General features: G+C 29.4%; 1 protein-coding gene across 1 annotated transcript in view; it reads left to right on the top strand.

Annotated features, from left to right (window-relative positions):
- Positions 1-4346: 4346 nt before the first annotated feature.
- Positions 4347-16426, top strand: part of LOC126735527 (trace amine-associated receptor 1) — a 116640-nt gene continuing 104560 nt past the window's right edge. The window contains exon 1 of the mRNA XM_050439568.1: positions 4347-4541. The gene's annotated coding sequence lies outside the window, so the exon portion shown is untranslated. The remainder of the gene's footprint in view (positions 4542-16426) is intronic.

Below are 16426 nucleotides of genomic sequence, written 5' to 3'. Positions count from 1 at the left end.
GATTATAGTAAGGGAGCAGGAGACGTTTTCAGACTGCAGAGAAAGGCTGTTCCGAATGTGGCTAGTCTACCATACAGAGCAGACTGCAGGTCTTTGTGGATTTAAAAATATTAACATTACCCTGTCAGTATATTTATACTAATCTTGTTTATGTGAAATGCAATGAACACAAATTTCATGAAGATGTACACAATATCGAGACACGCTTTAGAGAGAACATAGCACCGAATTATCGTAGACTGGAGAGATGTAGAAATGGCCCATCATGTCTAGGTATACATTTCTTTAACAAATTACCCCTAAGAATTCGATAGCTGCCTATATCTACATTTAAAATAAAAGTCAAAGAACGTTTATTGCTTAGAGCATATTATTCCCAGGAAGAGTAACTGATGCTTCCTTGTTGTGATGGCCTGCCAGCTCTTAATGTTGTTCTGTTCGTCTTTCCTGTGTTTCTGTTTTTATCCGATCTGACTTATGTGAATACTTTGTATCCTAACATTAATAAACTGAACTGAATTGAATTATTGGGCTCGATCGGAAAAAAACAATGTAGAAAAATTTAAGCATTTCTAAATTGTTCCATGGGTCTTTAAAATTGGTCGTATTTCGTGACAAATCAGTTTTGGTGTTTACATTAGTAATAATTAAACGACAGTCAACGCAAGTCAGTTTATTGCAGTGTGTTGCAGAAGGACTGTGTTCCCGAATTTCGATACAATATTATCCATTTACTGTGTCAGTCAAGTACATGCTTCTTGAAGTTTGTGTCAAGGAATAACTTTGTGACCTTCGATTGTAATAAGAATAATTGATTGCTGCCATATCATTCATAAGATTCACTTATGTGAGTCCGTTCTTGTTGGTATAGTTAATAGTTTTTTCAAGGTTTTTGACTATAATAGCCTTATTTTAGCTGTATTTTTAAATTTTAAGGGAGCATTTGAAACAGTGATGTGTAGAACATTTTTGCTAAATAAACATACGTACATTATTTTTTATTTAAGAATTTATTCTCTTAGTTGAAGATTTTAGTGATTAATACAATACTTATTTATTTTTTATAGGCGTGATTTAAAGAGGTAGTTTAAATACCTTTTGATGTATGCATACGACTCGCAAAATTAAAAAAATAGACGATTGCCATATTGAAAAAAAATTAAATGCAAAAGGGATGTGTCATGGAATAAATTATTTTAAAAGAACTAAGGGACTTTAAAAGATTTTGGAATTAATGAAGTTATGTCAAAATTTGGACAAAAAAATAAAAATTGTTTTATAAAAATAAATTCATTAAGATGATATTTCTCTTCAGCTACTTTTTTTTTATAAAACTTATTATAGCGTCCTGAGGATGACCTAATATAGGCCGAAGCGTCGGCAGTATTAAAATCTAAAACCTGAATTTTATTTGATCCCAGATCCAATTTACTGTGCCAGAAGCGTAAAAGATTTTTGGGTCACAAAAACAAACAACAATATATTTGTAATATTTAATCCTGGCAAATTTATTGGTTTTGACACTTTTAATCACTTAATATTCCAAAGAAAAATGAAATTTATCCAATAGGAAATCTATAATTCCAGATTTCAATAAGTTTAAGATAAAAAGATATTAAAGGTTGATTGTTGTCACATAGTGTTTCCCAATTAATTTTAGAGCAAGATTATGAGGACATCTTAAAATTACGACAACGCCTCTTGGCAGTCATAGATGCTTTCATCAAATTAACAATAGAATGCTTCATAATCTGACAAAATAGGATTCAATGCAGAACACCACACCGTTAAAATATGTACATACAATATCTAAAGGCTGAATTTTCTGTGACATGAATAAAACCATAAACATGCATCCTCAAACCATGTGAACTTAACAAATATTTAAGTGAGTTTACTAATATTTGGCTTTTATATGCGTAATTAACATTAAAATCGCCTCCTTTTACTACAGTTTAATAAGATGGTAAGGAACTTTAGAATATTTATATAATTTATAAATTTTACATCTTGAAAGAGATTTTAAATAAAAAAACTTTTGATAATGGTTTATAAAACTCGTACTTCCCTACTTTACTCACCAGAAATTTATGATATAAGATCTTTGTATATAATGGAGCTATGCAACTTTATACCTATACTCAACTCCAAAAATAAAAAGTAAAATTGTAAGACATAACTACCAGACCAGAATGTTAACGAGCCAAATGCTTAACATACCTCCAACAAAGAAAATTATAGACCAAAGATTTGTCACTTATTTGGGTCCCAAACTCTTTAATATAATACCAAATGACATAAGAAATATCCCAACTAGGAAAAAATGTATTTTCTTACTTAAAGACCACTTATTTATTAATAAAATTATGTTTTAGGAAGTCTTTTAATTTTTTTGTTTTTTATATTATTATATTAGTAGATATATGTATAAGAATAGGGTCTTTTAATGTATTTTAATGCATGGTGTGGGTATGATAAAAAATATTATAACTTATGTAGGGGAATTATGAATTACTACGAGTATGTATTTTGGCTATTTTTGTTTTTTTTTTGTAAAGAGCTATAGTATAGTTCCATTGTTTTAAAAAGAATTATATTTACTTTTTTTTTAGAGTAAAAAGAATTAAAATATAGATACTTACATTTATTTGAGTAGATAAGGATTTATTTGCACAAACATGCGCAATACAGGTGCGTTGTACCTAGATGCGTGTACAGTTAAAATTGTAGGGATTGTGTTATAATATTTATGTTATATTTTGTTATTCTGTACATATATTTATATTTGTTGGAAAAAAATTATTTGTAGCAAACCAGTTTTCCAAGAGCGATAATGTATGAAAATATTTATAATCCAAAATATTATATATTATATTATTTTAATAAAATATAATTTTATAAATTTTTTTATTTAAATTTAAAATATTTATTTAAAATTTAAAAAGAAATATATATATTTAAAAAATAATTTGAAGAGCGATCTGTACAAATAACAAATAAATTTAATAACCCACATGCTATTACTGAACGTTTAAAACTTCTCACAGAGATACTTATATTTATTTACCTTTATGTAACCTTGTTTTATTATTAATTATTTCTACAGTATTTAACTACAGTATAATTTGACAAATATATTGGTTCATTAGTGTTTAACTAATGTTTCGTGATTAATAATGTTGGATACCCAAAATGGTCCAAGAACAGCTCTAGATCATCTATTTTATATCTTATTGATTGCACATTTAATAAAAGAATATGAATATTGGTATTTATTCTAACAAAGAATTATTAATTATGGAAGCCGAAATCGCGTAAGAAGCTGAGAATGAGTTATGACACACCCTGGTAAACATTTTCTTCCTAAGAAAGTTAAAAATGTCAGCAAATTTTTTCCCCAAAATTTAATGGTGAATTTAAATTTTTAGTACTACTGATAGTTTTTTCTATAATTTAAGAAACATGTTAAGAAACTCCATCAATTTATTCTAATTTTACAGGAAGCAAAAGTGATAATGTGTTAATGTTGTATACAAAACTCTTGTAAAATCTCTTCCAGTTTTTAACGAACACCTCGATTTTAACGAAGTCCCCTTATTAAAATATAAAGCCAAAGCTAAAGGAAAAAATTAATATAAGGGCAAAAAAAGTGCAATAAATAAAATTTCTCATTAATATTTAGGGGTTAAGATTGTGGTTAATTGGCAAAATTAGATTTTTAGTACCACAAGCGATTTTCCTAAAAACCAAAAATTATTTTAATGGTGCAAGAAGCGAAAATGATAAAATAAATTACATAATTTACCGTTTGTCTAAGTCCTCTAAAATTTCTTCTAGTTTTTAACGATCTTCCCAAGCCTCCCTTATTAAAACGATATAAAACCGGAACCAAAGAAACTAATAATTAATAAAAAGGCAAAAAACTGCAATAAGACAGACTTCTCGTTACCATTTGCAGGTCAAGGTTGTTTAAGTAACTGCAAAGATTTTTAGTACTTCTATTAATTTTCCAAAAATCATTAAATAAAATCTCAAAAAGTTCATTTTAATAGTGCAAAAAGCGAAAGCGATAAAGTGAATTACATACTTTAAAACTAGTTTCCCCATAAATAAATAATGCATAACCCTTAAAAAATTTCTTCTAGTTTTTAACGATCTCCCCAAGCCTCCCTTATTAAAACGATGTAAAACCAGAGCCAAAGGAAATAATAATTAATATAAGGGGGAAAGTGCAATAACTAAGACCCATTTGTGGGTCGCGCTTGCCTAAATTGGAACCTGAAGAACTCCAGAATCCAGAAGCGTCGTCGGGTCTCTGGATGCTGCAGTCGCGTTCCGATCCCGACTCGATCCTATGGTGCTCACCCACGTTCCACAATTTCATCTTTTCCACTTCCTTATCGTTAAGTTACGTGCGTAATAATCGCGTTACTTTTAAATTAACTTTGGTACGCTCTTCTTGATTTATTTTTCGGCCGTCTGATGGGTTATTATGGGTTTTTCGGAAAGTTTTCCTCTTTGAGCAATAAGTGCTATTTAGGGTAAGTGTTTTATAAGTTCCAGTTAGGAAAGTTATAAGTTTGTTCGCCTTAAGAAGTTTCCGTAAAGTTTTTAGGTCTGATTATAGGAAAAATGTTTAGCGAGTTGAAGAAGTAGTTAAAAAGAGCGCAAGGGAGTTTTTAATGAAATGAAAACTTCAATGGGGTACAAGCTTTTTTGAATGTTCCTGGAAATATTATTATTAATTTTAATTATAAATAATAAAATGAGATTTAGGATTGAAAAGCTAAGAAGCGCTTTCAACTTAAATTAATTTAACGTAAATTGGGAAGTTAGTAGACTGTTTTGATTAGCGAACATTCTTGGGCATTCCTTAGGAGTCATTTAAACTATTTCAGTATTTTTTTTGTATTCGTATAGAGAGTTTTTGAGGATAAATTTAAAAATAAAAACGTTTATAAATCACGTTCAGGATTTGGGAAGTTAAACTGGTTTTGGGTGGAATATTATTTTACTAATTGTTTTAACATTTTTAAAGGAGTTTTAGCGAAAGAGCATTTTCTATTTAATAATTTTATATATGAAGGTATACCTCAAAATCATTTTGAATTAAAGGGCAATTTCGAAATCAATCAAGGTCCAAGGGCCACCAAAGAAATTCTTTTATTTCATTGATGATAATTTTTGGGGATAACTTAGGAGCGGCTTGAAATAATGTTAATTTTTTTACATGAACATAAAGGAGCTTCTAAGGATGGATTTAAAGATAAAAACCTGAATATGTGTTAAGAATGTTGAGAGTTGAAGCAGTTTTTTGCTAATTTACTTACTGAATCTCACTACGTATTATGGGAAGAAAAAACTTGCTTTCTCAATGGTTAATACCTGAGAAACTTTTTGTGTTGGACTTTATTAAATTCATATTTTATTAAGAACTAGAAGCAATTTAGTCAACCAAGGTCCAAGAGCCACTAAAACTTTTTTTTATTATGTAACTTTTAAAATATTAAAATTTTTTTTACATGATCATAGAAAAATCTCAAAGGATGGATTTGAGGGTAAAAACACGAATATAGATAAAGGATTTGAACAGTTAGAGTAGTTTTGGTTAAGGCAACTTTTTGCCAATTTTTACTACTTTTTAGTAGAAGAAAGAGCATTTTCTTCTCAATAGTTTTTGTACCTCAAGAACTTCTCTAGTGCTAGATATCATTGAATTTATACTTAAAAACTAAAGGCAATATAATTAACTAAAGTCAAAATTCACAAAAAAATTATTTTTTTTATTCATTAATGATTATTTTTGGGTGTAACTTAGGAGTAACTTGAAATATTTTAATTTTTTTTTACAGAAATATAAAGAAATCTCTCAGGATGGATTTGAGGGTAAAAACTTAAATGTGGGTTAAGGATTTGGGCAGTTAGAGCAGTTTTAGTAAAATCAGTTTTTTGCTAATTTACTTATTAAATTTTCACTATATTTTACACATACAAAGGTTATTCATTACCGGTTGATTTGACTAAGAACAATTTGAATAATGAACTTAATTTAATCTCAAACTACTCAGAAGAAAATAACTTAGTCATTAACCCCAAAAATATTTCCCGTATTTTCCAATAAAAGATCGAGTAAAAATATAATTTCGTCCGTGAATATTAGTCATTTTCTGATAATATAAAACTGCTGAGTTTAACTTTGGTTGATTTTCTGAGGTTTAGAGATTATGTCAGTATTCTTATGCAGAGGCGTTATTTGCAAATACGCATGTTTATTGCTAATAAATCATTTCTAAATTTCAAAACTCTAATAAAAATTATTGAAGCTTTTGTTTTATCTGCATTTCAAAATTGTTTAATAGTTTTCTTTCCTCGTTTGGAACCGAGGATCCAATATCGTTTGCAATCGTAGGCAAAATACCTCCTGCTGTTTCATTTTTGGTTAAAGAAAGTTTGATCATGTATCTCACAGCATTTGTGATTTGAAATGACTTAAAATACTTTATCTTTGTAAATTCTTGCTATCTACTTTCCCATATCGTTTATGTAATACTAAAACTGCTAAATATGTTTTTTAATAATTTTTTACTAAGAAATAAGGCACATAATCAATATAATGATGGTAATTTTTGGGTATAAGTTAGGTGATTCGGGGGTTATAACTTAAATATGAATTAAGGATTTAGGCCGATAAAAAAACAGTTTTGGTTGAGGCATTTTTTTGCTAATTTCGTTAGTATCAATTCGTTAGTTTCAATACGATTTATTGTGTTGGACATATAGAGGGATATCTAAAGATGGATTCGAAGATAAAAATGTGGTTGTGACTGTGGTTAAACTATTTTAATTTTTAAAATAGTTTACGTTGGGGTATTTTCTTGCTTATCTTCAGGTAATATACAGAGTGTCTCATAATTAGTGGGATAAACTTGAAGGGGTTGTAAAGGGCCTCAAAATAAGCAAGTTTGCGCCATAAATCCCTATCCGAAAATGATTAGATTTTATGGCACAGGGTGATAAAATCTTAAGAAAATATCTTATTTTTCACGATAAATTTGAAATTCCTGTAAACATTTTTCTGAAAATTAATAGGCAGTTTCTATGTATCAAGTACTATTTTCTAATATATAATTTAATTTTTTATTTTACCAGTGGCGTCCATGAGGGCAAGAGCCTAGTTAATTCTATAAAAAAAAATGGTACGGCATTGTTTTTTTCAAATAAAAAAAATTGCAAATTCTCATTTAATTAAGAGTAACTTTCGTCTATCGTTAGTTAACTAAAAACTAAAATTTTAGCGCGAAATGAATTTCGAACAATGGTTTTTATTTTTTTATGCAAAAATGATACGTCGGAGAAAACAAAATTTACTCTAAATTAAATGAGAATTTAAAACATATTTTTTATTTGGGAAAAAAAACAGTGGCATACTTTTTTTTTTGTTAAAGAGTTCACTAGGCTCTAGTCCGCACCGGATGCTGCCATGTAATGGATGCCACCGGTAAAAATTAAATTATGCATTACAAAATAGTACTAGATGCATAGAAATTATTTACTAAATTTCAAAAAAATATTTACAGAGATGCCAAATTTATCGTGAAAATAAGATTTTTTCTTTATATACTATATCTGCATACAGGATGCCCAGGTACCTGTTAGAGTTACAGCTTAGGCTAAATTATAAAAAGGTTGCGTTTTTTTAAAGCGTATTTACATACCGTTGATAAATTTGAAAAATGTTTATGTCCTGCTAAGATATTTCGGGAAAACGGAAATTTGACTTTTGATCGATTTAATTGTTTTGCAACATTATTTTCGGAAACATCAAGAAACTAATGACACTTTTTTATAGGCAAATTTAAAACTAATACATTTGACGTTTTGTTTTCAGAAAATCATCTTCAAGTTTATTTTTCTCTATGACCCAACATAAAAATGCATCCTGTATCTGATTCAATTTTTTATTACGATCTCAAAGATGTATCACATGTTACATTTTTTTTATAACTTGAAAAATACACTTTTTCAATTTAGAAATATAATTAAGTAGGCATTGCAAACAGATACTGCCATTTTTATGTAAATAATAATGGTTTAATTATTTCTAAATGTACATGCTTATAAATGAAATAGTATAAAATTAACTACAAACTATTCGAAAGAACATGGCCACAACAGTGAGCAATGAAAAAAGTATTATAATAATCAGTTTAAAAATTACAAAAGAAATTAAAGACAAGAGGAAGAGAGAGTAAAGAAAAAATAAGAAAATGGATACAAGATTTGATGACAAGTTAAAAATCAGCAAATTAAGACTGGCATTCATAAAAAAGTCTATTATTTTGTATATGTTAATTATACAGACGATTTGATAAATGACTTCTTAAATATTTCAGTTGTATGAGGTGGTATAGTTAAAACGTTTAATTTTCCGATATTGATATTATGAATATTGGTCTGATATTTAATTTTGCTGTGGAGATATAGAGGACATTTAAATGTAATAATTCTATGAAAAAATACTGTCGAATGTAAAATGGGCCATCGTATATTAAGCCCTTATTGCGGATAATTTGTGAGATACTCTTTGTCTACGCCTTATGCCTTATTAAATATAAACCTGAAAGCAATTTTTCACTTCTTGAACCCTTATTATATCCAGACTGTCCAAAAAAAGCTCATATACCTGATCGACAAAGTAAAAAAATGATAAAACGAGTGTTTCATAGAGCGCAGCCTTAATTCTTGAAATTTTAATTTATAATCTATTCTTAAGCTTAGAATTTTAACTGAGTCCTTAAATTATATTATATTGTGGCCTAATTTAGATCCTATACAATTCTGTAAGTGGTTTTTATAAGTTTCATAGCAGAATAAAATAGCTGTCGATTTGCTTAAATTTATTTTTAATTAATGATCTTCTGGAGATTTCAGTAATTCGCTTAAATCATTATTGATTTGCTCTCTTGATATTGCAACTAAACCAGGTACAAATGACGAATATAATTACCTATAGAGACAATATTTGCAATATTTTAAGGAATTTACAATTTTAAAGGTGCTACATAGAGTTGGACAAGTATACTACCCTGAGAAACTCCTGATTTGATAGTCAAAAATTCTGATTTTTTCTTCAAGTTTTCCTTGATTATTACATGTATCAACATAGTTGATTAACTAACTTTACACACCTTTTTTCAAAAAAATTGAGAATGTTGGCAAAATTGATTTTGATCTTAGTTGACTTAATTCAGTAAAATAAATAACTTTAGCCAAAGCCAAAACGTTAGCTATTTTCAGTTCTTTTCAGAGACTAAAAAAGAAGTTCTCAATACAATTATTTATGATATGCTTTATATATGGTAATAAGACAGCAAAGAGAGAGAATGTAATATTTAGTTTATCTATACCAAAAGTCTCAGATTTTATACTAAGAATAATTTTATAAATTAATTCTTTATCAACAGTAGTAAACTGACAGATCATATTTTGTAATAAAATATTATTATAAAAAGACATTAATAACGTTTAGGATTTTTATTATTTTGTCGCATTTCAGTAATTTTTTTTTTTAAATGGTCAATAATCCTAATATAAATTTTTTTAAGGTCAGCCCATTTCTCCCTTGAACTACAATTCTGAAACTCGTGATTAGGATTCTAATAATAATCCCGATAGATAGGATCCTTGGTGCATTTTCATAAACCAGATGTTATCTGTTATCCAGGAATTATACCAGGCGCATGTGTATCAAAAATGCATAAGATTCTTAACTTAAAAAAAAATTACCTTTCAAGCAATATTGTTGATAAAATAAATAAAATTCCAAGATGGACTTGAATTGTTGTTTCGGCATTAACTAGATTCAAATGGACCTAAACAAGTAAGTGATCTAAATTATTCGAGTGGCAACATCCTGTATAATGTTCGGATTGCAACAGATCAAATCAATAATTATTGTAGAACTTAAATGAGATTATATTATTCTCGTTATATAAATATTATTTAACTGAATAATATACTTCTAATTTTAATACAGGAAAAATTTAAATCTCTGCCATCGGCCGGAACTTCCCCAATCAGCTGAATAATATAATTACACGGCCAGGTAGACGGGTCAGGGGGATGGGAGTATCCAACTCCAGAATTTCCAATTTTGGGAAATCCCTCGGGGCTAATGTTGTCGATGGCCACGAAAATGTACGCAAGGAGATACCGGAAAGCCGTGACATGTTTACCGAAGTAACTGTTTACCTTTGGAGAGTTTAGTTTACCAAGTTAATTTTTTATTAGACTTATTATTGGAAAGGGAGGGCATATTAACGTGATTAAAATGAAGACTGAAAATTATTATTTTTTTAACTTGTGCTATTAGATATATATGAGGAAAAAAATTATTTATATTATTTCCATCAAGAATACCATTTTTTCACATATCTTTTTTTCAGTAATTGGGTATATTTATTTAGCAAAAAAGAGCTACATATATAAATTAGATATAGAATGTATCAAATATACAAAATAGAGTTAAACTGTCAAAGGTTGCGTGTCACTGCATTTGCGAAATGTCAACGATCGATGGCACTGCTGAAGTTGCAAGGTATTATATATTTTCTACGTCAGGTCGTCTATGTTTTTCCAGGTTAAATAGAGCATCTCAGTTCATTCCTGTAAAACTATTAGGCACCGGGCATAGGCAGTCTCGGTCTCACAGTTATCTAAGAATACCTCGTCAAAGAATCAAAATAAAACCATGTCCAAGTGTGAAGCACGTCCAAGGAGTGCGCACATTCTTCCAGGAGGTTGAAGTCTTTTTTGAAAAACGAAAAATTTAATTTTTCAAAAAAAAGTAAATTTAGTTTAAGTAAATTTAGTTAAATTAGTAATTTCAAAAAATTGCTTTGACTGCCAGAAAAATATCATAAAAATTTTCAAAAAAATTCTGTCTTTCTTCAAGGCTTTTTTATAATGCCTTGAAGCGAAAAAATATTTAACTACTTGGAAAAAAGTTTTTTTGATAAGAAATTAATAGATTATAACATTGCTCAACTAACAAAACGTCGTTAACAATGAAAAAACAGGACATAAAAAATACACATTCACGTAACAATTTCCAGTCGTTAAAATACAATAAATTATCCATCTATATCATTTAAATCCCTTAACGCTTATTTATTTATTTATTATATATTTTCTACGTCAGGTCTATGTTTTTCCAGGTTAACTAGAGCATCTCAGTTCATTCCTGTAAAATATTAGGCACCGGGCATAGGTAGTCTCAGTCTCCTAGTTATCTAAAAATACCCTGTCAAAGAATCAAAACAAAACCTTAATGTAAAGCACGTCCAATAAGAAAAATAACTAAAAAAAAATTATTTTACAATATACCTAAAAATTTCTAAATATCTGTTAATCAGGATGCACACCTGTGATTTTAATAGATTAGTAATTAAAAAAAAAATCTAATGATCTATATTAGGTCATTAAATTAACATCTTAATCTTTTTTCTTCCAAGAAGTGATTTTTTTTCTAAATAGGAAAAGTACGTTTATTCGAAAACAAACTGGTTCTAAAAAAGACTTCAACTGCTTAAAAAAATTACTTAAATAAATCTTTCTGTTGAGTATTTTTCCCAAAAAAAACTGTGAAAAAAATGGCTTCAGTTGCCAGAAAAAAATTAAAATAAAAAAAAATTATCTTTGTTAAAGGCTTTGAAAATCACTTTAATTACCCAGAAAAGATGACCTTAATATCTTAATTTTTTTATCTTTTTTGAAAAAGAAAAATGCAATTTTCCGAAAAAACTAATTTAAAAACATGACTTCAAATGCCAGGAAAAAATCAAAATATTCAAAAAAATTCTCTGAAGGTGTTCGTTGAAGGCTTTATTTTAGTTCTTAAATACTTGAAAAAAGCCTTTTTTCGATAAAAAAAAATAAATGATAACAAGGCTCAACTAACGTAACGTCGTCAAAAATGAAAAAACAGGACATAAAAAACCACATTCACTTGCAACAATTTCCATTCGTTAAAACGCAATAAACTCTCCATCTACATCATTTAAATTCCTTAAAGCTCATTTATTTACATATGTCTTGCTGTTATTATACATAATTCATGACGAGATTACTGCTTAAAATGACAATTTGTCAGATCAAACTGGGCCCTGCATTTCCGGAACTTTAAATGGGGAAAGAAGGGTTTCCACTCCCCCTTGAGAAATAACGTTTGTAAGGATAAAAGGCTTTTTAGAAATGTATGAGCCATAGTATCTGGGAAGATATTGTCACGAGACCAACTAGCGAGTGAATCTGATTCAATTTAGAGTTTAATCTGGCAGTTTACTCCTAAAAATGAAGAGGAGTCAGGAAATTAGTGAGTCAGTTGGACAGTTATTAGGAATGTTTGTTATTTGATTTGTTATTTGTTTGTTATGTTATATGTTATTCTAGTTATTTGACTTGATTTGTAAGGATAGGCATTAGTTTTGTATGTAGTTTATTTATATTGTTATTCGTTTATTAAAGATTTGGTCAGTAAAAGCAAAAATATGATAATTGTATTAGTCTTCATGGGTTACATCAAAAAAATTGTTAATAAAAAATAGAAAATACGATATTCATGCATAACTGGGAGCAACAAAATGAGTTGGTAAATTTCTTCCTTTTCCATGCATTAACATGCAACAGAAATTCATAATCAAGGTCTTAATTTAAAAAGATGCTCGATTCTTCACATGCGCATACCGATAAGAAATGCAACTTGCTCCACGTCTCGGTCATCTCTACGCAGTAATGCCCACCGTACTATTATAATAGTATGTGTACTATTATTAAACATTATATACTATGTACTATTCAAATCCGTAATAGTACGCCAAAAATACTATTATTTGTGTACATCCATAAAAATCTATAAAAACATAAAAATTGTACATTTCAAAATAAATAACAACCCTGAAAGCTAAAGAAAATGTAACCAACCCTGAAAACGAAAAAAAACATGGAGAACAGAATACCACGAACTTAATAAATATACCTGGACTGCCAATTCAATGAAAAGAAAATGACCACTACTAGGGGGCCGCCATTTTGCGTGATTGTGTCCTTTCGATGTTGGTCACTCTGGCAAATTTCAGTTGTGCCAATTGTAGGGAAACAAAACAATTAGTTTTTGAGAGTTACATTTAGTTAAGAATTTAAGATAGTTGCGTTAGATCTGTGATAACTTGGGATAGATGAATGCACTTTAAAATATTTGTTTTATTATTTTAATAATCTTGAATCTTATAAGTCTAACCTTAAACCTTATAAATCCTAATACCATAAAAATTATGATCTTCATTTAAATTTTTGCTTGTATTTACTCAACAAATTCGGTTAAAAACTTAACTAACTAAACACTTAATTTATTTCGTTTTTTAATATTACGACTTTTACTTCCCTTCTATGCACAGTGTTTCCACATTAATAGGTAAAACCGACTATAAAAATCAAAATATATATGACTTTATGAGGGTTTGTAATTAGCAAGGGTTTATATAGTAAAAATAAACAACTTTATATATTATTTTATTATAAACACAGACACAAAATTCACAATAATTCGGTTTCGATTGTGAGTGAACCAAATAAGTTTAAATAAAGCTGGTGATACATTATCCACGTATTAAATAAGGACGAAGCTATATCGCCTGTTGCAGATGATATAACCAATCGCCAAAAACTAGACAATCCGCAATACTCACACGTCAAACGTCAACGTCATTACCATTATTTAATATCTTTTTTGTTGGCAACACTGAAAATGTTCAGAGTGACCAACATCGAAAGGACACAACCACTATAAAAATGGCGGCAACCAGGCAGTGGTCATTTTTATGCATTAGCAGTACAGGTGTATTTATTTATTAAGTTCGTGCATAATACCCATACAGTAATAGTCATAACTATCTCGTTCTCGTTCTATTCTTATGGGATAAACAAAGACAGATATATGCTTAGCGAAGCCGCGACTTGGTCTAACGAATCGCTCCATGACGTTAGTTTGGGGATGCTAAAGAGAAGAAAAGTAAATAAAATAATTATCACATAATCTTAATATATCATTATGCATATGTGAATATGTAGGACAACTTTTATTTAAAAAAAAAAATACTTTTTTTATTCATATGATATAGGTAAGTTGTGATGGTATAATCCGTTTGTATTTTTGGTTACGCTAAATGGTAAACACAATAAATTAATTTTTTTTAACACCGATCAAAAATTAAAGAAGTTTTATTTTTGACATCCTTGGGTAAAAGTTAAATAGCAGTATTTTATATCCAATGAAAAATGTACTATTTTTGTACCATCTGTACTTTTATTTGGTGGGAAATTGTATTATTTACCCAGCATATAAGTTGGCAACACTGTCTTTACGTTTAAATTGGGTCAAACTGTAGTTAATAGAATGGGAGTAGGGAGACGTTAGCCTTCTCTTTTTAACTTGTGGCTAAGACTAGTGAATACATTAATTTCCGCACCTAAGACCTTCGTGGGACTGACCGGTATACAAGTCGTACTAATAATTGGTGTTTTTAATCATATGAAATATAACATTGCCATTGTCTAATGCGGCACAAATTTGTTCAGTGTCCTTGTTATCCAAATATGGATACCACCAAAAGAAATGTTTTTCGGTAAGATATTCAAGAATATTCTGGCGATATTTATGATGCATACGTAGAAGTCGGTTGCTTGGATCCTTAAAGTTTTGAAGCTTATTTCAATTTTGGAGTAATTACAAGATTTTAAGAGAGAATTAGTGAAAATATTGGTTTGGTTGGAATAAGATTGAATAATAGAGATTATAGAATAGCTCTAGATTCTTTGAATAAACGTTGACTATCAAACCTGCCGCAATTCTCCATAATTTTAAGAAAGAATACTAAGTATAAGATGTTCTTTTATCAATAGTTCTAAAGAGAAATTTCGCTTCCAAGCTTGCTATACGAAGGGCTTATATATGGTGGCTACAGAGTTATTCAGAGCTTAACTACGCCAAATAAACATTAAAAAAGGACAGTTCTTCTCACTAAGAAAATATACTACTGCAAGCCGAGTCGAATCTGCGACGCTAATCTTTGCACTCAAAAAAACCTACACAACTAACATAAACAGCATTGATAATAATCTATTGGCAGGTATTACTAACAAATAATAAGATAATTCCAAAAGTAAGACTTACACTTAAATAACATCCAATAAAACATTATGCAATCATCAATTTCTAGATCAAGTAATTCTTATGACAAATATTTCTTCAAACATAAATATATACAATAATTTGACAATTCACGTGCTATTTAGACCGCGTCTCACTTCAGAAATAGTAGCAGCCACTGCATTTTAATTTTACATATAAACAGGGAATAAGTTAGCTAGTTAGGTACACAAGAACCACAACAAAGGTTATAGAGACCCCCAGTTCCCGAGCCTAAAACTTTGTAGGCTTAATAAAAAGGGTTAGGTTTAGTAATAATCACTAAGCCTCACCTTTTTTTTAGGTAAAAATCCAAAATTCTCAATAATTGTTTTTCCTGGCAGTTAAAGCGATTTACTAAACCATATATACATGCCACTTTGACAAATACTTCAATTGCCTACAAAAATTAAGAAGTGATTTCACCAAAGTCATTTGAAAGCCTTCAACAAAGAAAGAATTTTTCAAACATTTTGATTTTTTCCTGGCAGTTGAAGCCATTTTTTAAACTAGTTCTTTTTCAGAAAATTTCAATTTTCTTCCTTAAAAAAAGACTTTAACTCCCTGAAAGAAAACAAAAACATAATGATATTAATTATTTTAATTCACCTCTTCCAGGCAGTTAATGTCACTTTCAAAGCCTTTACCAAAGATAGAACTTTTCGATAAACTTGATTTTTTCCTGGCAGCTAAAGCCATTTTAAAAATCATTTTAGTTTTATTTCAATCATCAGTTTTCTTTTCGGCAAATTAGTCCAAAAAAGACTTCAACTATATGCAAGAATTAAAAAGATTAAGATATTAAAGTCATTTTTTATAAGACCTGGAAGAGGGAAATCGGCAACTGGCTAACAAACCAGAACAAATTCTACTGGGAACAGCTGCCAAAGATGGAACAATCCAAACAACTTATAGGCAGCCCACCCTTCAAGAAGGGTGAGAACATACTGGGCCTCTCCAGACAACAACTGCGAAGGGTCGCGGGGCTATTTACAGGCCATGCACCCAGCAGGAAACACCTGCATACGCTAGGGAAATCAGTTACCTCGCTATGTAGGGGATGCAATGAGGAGGACGAAACAACTCTTCACATACTGTGCTTCTGTGAAGCATTTAATCAAACCAGGGCAACATTCCTGGGGGAAGAGAAACCCTCACCAGAGGGTATAAGAAATCTACCAC

The sequence above is a fragment of the Anthonomus grandis genome, chromosome 4 (assembly GCF_022605725.1).
Source record: "Anthonomus grandis grandis chromosome 4, icAntGran1.3, whole genome shotgun sequence".
Lineage (NCBI taxonomy): Eukaryota > Metazoa > Arthropoda > Insecta > Coleoptera > Curculionidae > Anthonomus > Anthonomus grandis.
This window is presented reverse-complemented; position numbering and strand designations above follow the sequence as displayed.